This window comes from Amborella trichopoda, chromosome 12 (genome assembly GCF_054954075.1).
Source record: "Amborella trichopoda isolate Santa Cruz 75 chromosome 12, AtrichopodaSantaCruz75HAP2 v2.0, whole genome shotgun sequence".
Taxonomy (NCBI): Eukaryota; Viridiplantae; Streptophyta; class Magnoliopsida; order Amborellales; family Amborellaceae; genus Amborella; species Amborella trichopoda.
The window spans coordinates 27734245-27737481 of NC_142347.1; the positions used below are offsets into that span (position 1 = coordinate 27734245).

The window sequence follows — 3237 nt, forward strand, 5'->3', positions numbered from 1 at the left end:
TATATATATATATAAACTACTTTATTTTTTTAAACTACCATGTTTTGAAAAAAGTATAGTCAAAATCCAATATTTTTTAAAATATTTATAAAAAAGTATATATATATATATGGGGAAAAAGCTGATATTAGCCAGTTCGCGCACCCCGTTCACATACGCCAACAGTCTGGATCAAAAAGTTGTTCGATGGATGATCTTTATAACTTTTGGAAAACGTAACCTTTTCCATTAAAAAAAGGAATTTTATAATAGCGTTGACACCTCGTACACTAAGTACTGACTCCTTTTGAAATGGCGCTGACAATTTCTCTCTCTCTTTTGAACGACCTCTCTCTCTTCCTCTTCTCTCTCTCCATTCATTTTCCCAAAAAGAAGCTCTTCTCTCTCTCTCTGTTCTAACAGAAAACACAGCTGGGGTTTCTCCTGCGCCATTCATTTTCTCTCTCCTCTCTGGTTTTCTTCCTCTTTCTCTTCCCTTTGCCAAACCTCTCCTCCCTAGTTAGCCCCTCTCGTGCACCCTGCCTATGGTTCCCTGTGCCAAGCGCCTCTCATTCTCTCTGCCACTCTTGCTGCTGCGCACACCCTCTCTGCCTCTCGCTCCCCTAATCGCTCAGATCATCCCATCGTCTTCCATGTCCAAAGGCTCGTCCCTCAAGTTCCCCATTGATAGGTGCTTTATCTCACGCAGGTACTCTATCTCTATGTATTTGACTCATACAATCTCTGAGTTCTCAATTTCCATCACTGATTTGGGGGGAGTTTGGGTTTTTTTGTGGAATCCCAAACAATTTTGGTAGAATCCACCAAGATTTTTATTCTCTCTTTATCTGATTTTTAGGGTATACTTGTACAGATGGGGTTGTTAACCTTTGTATTTAATGGTTTGGAGAGTCTTATGATGATTTTGGTTTGCACAATTAAATCTAAGTCATAATATTTATTATTGTTTTTAACATGACTCATATTATGCAAAGTTTGTTGGAAATGCAAAATCCTTTTAGCTAATGTGAATTGTAATTATATTGCCACTATGTTCACCACAAATATGCAGTTTGCTTCTTTAGTTAACTCATTCGTTTTTTTTTTTATGGAATACTTTTTATAGAATCCCAATAAACTCTTTTTTTTTTTATGTATTATCTAATTATGAAACTCTTAATATTCAATTTCATTGAATTTGACAAGAACACAAATTGTTTTTCCTTCTTCCTGATGAATTAAAATTATATCTATTAGGTTTGTTCCCATTGTTAACCATCTCAAATAAATGGATTAAGAATGTTTGTAATGATTTTTTTAATATATTCGTTATGACTTCTTTATAGAATGGATCTTGACAACCAATTCCCTCCAAAGATTTGTAAATGCAAACCAGGATGTGGTCGGATGCGTGTGTTTATTGTAAAGACACATGATAACAACAATAGGCATTCTATAAATGCTCTAATTGGAAGATATGTGATTTATTCATTGATATAATGTAGAAGTATATTGGTATTCATTTGTAAGCATATATCTAACACACATTTATCTTATGATATTAACCACCAGAATGAGACTGGATGTGGCTATCTAGAGTGGTGTGATGAAATTCTAGGTGAAGATAGGAAACCTATGGGTCGAAGGTTCGTGTCTCAAAGGCCATATGCTTGTGTGGCTGATGGAGTAGATGCATCTTTATCTGAAAAAGAGAAGTGCAAATCTGTTGCTATGGTCCATGGGAAAGTAGGCCTTCAAAAAATTATTCTCATATGTATAATTTTATTTATGATATTGATGTTTGCTCTCCTATTTTTTGTAAAAGGAATGGGTATATGTTTTATGGTATCCATATAATTGTATACATTTATTCGTTCTCTATCTTCTATGGAAGAACAATGTTCAATTTAGTTTATCTGCACATTAATGTAATTTGGAACTATCTTAATCTTTCTTTCTCTCTCTCTGTCTCAAGCATCAGATATTTTTAAGTAGTTTGGATCTCTTTTTCAAGCATCCGATATTCTTAAGTGGTTTAAATCTCTCTCTCTCTCTCTCTCTCTCTCTCTCTCAAGAATCAAATATTCTTAAGTGGTTTGAATGGTGAAAGTATCAATAGACCTACAAAGTGACAATGAACATTATTCGGTGATACCACACAAGCAATGCCTTGTTTTGAGAAACTTTGACATGGCTTCACCTAACAAATTACCAAGTCCCTTTTCATTAACTTCAAGTCTCCCTGGTGAGAACCAAGGAGTCCCAGATTAAACATACCTTCACTTTCAAACAAGGTTGAGTGTTCCCACAAAAGATTTACTTCAATAGCGATGAGTGTATGTTGCCGCCATCATTTACATATCCCTTACTTCCACGATTTGCTTATTGCTTATTTTTGGATACTTGTTTTCATTATTTATTTGTCGCTTTGGTGGGGTATAGAGTTTGGGATTGTCACAACTGCTCGGGCCTGAGTTCATGTACAAAGTTTTGAGAGCGAGAGAGAGAGAGCGAGGGAGAGAGAGAGATTCTAGGCTAGATCTCAGCTAGTGGAGTGTTGCTTCTTCTAAAACATTATATTACGAATGTATTGATCAAGCAATTGGGGTGGTAAAATGTTTACTCCAAATTGTCCACACAAACGCGCATTTAAGCCCTAGCTTAACAGTAAGAGTGATGTTCTCTCAAAAGTATAATTCAAGTGAGTGCATATTGGTTCCACAACTTTTGTGATTACAGCATGTGTATAAGACTGAAAAAACACTCCCAAATGTCCAAATTGTCCACAAAAAAGAAAAAAAAAAAGAAAAAGCATGTGCATAAAGCTCTCACACACACACACACACGCTCACGTGTGGGCAAACACACATCTTCCATTATAATTCAACCAGAAAAGCAATGTTGGTTTTAAAGGTACCAAGTGATGAATGTGCACAGAATGTTTTTCAAGGAAAATAATTTGTACATCAATAGCATTCTCTCCAATACATTGAAAATAGCCAATAACATTTATAGTATCTTATCATATGCCACTCAATTATGAGGTGCAGTTACAGTCTAGGTGGGGATAAACAAAAACCATTATACATAATTTCAAAACAACTTATAACATTTAAAGCATCTTCATATATGAGAAAGCTTGAGCAAGTTTTCATAGGTTCCCATAATACATTTAGAAGCTTTCCATTTCAGCGGAGCCTTTCCAGAGTCAAGTTTTTATTTCCTCCACAATTTGCTAATGTTGTTTGCATGTGGCTC

The 3237-nt window shown here is 35.3% G+C and overlaps 1 long non-coding RNA gene across 1 annotated transcript; it reads left to right on the top strand.

Moving 5' to 3' along the window:
* Positions 1-296: 296 nt before the first annotated feature.
* LOC148779509 (uncharacterized) lies at positions 297-1595 on the top strand. The gene is made up of 2 exons (XR_016045750.1): positions 297-688; positions 1552-1595. It is a non-coding gene; the product is annotated as an uncharacterized LOC148779509 (long non-coding RNA).
* Positions 1596-3237: the final 1642 nt, after the last annotated feature.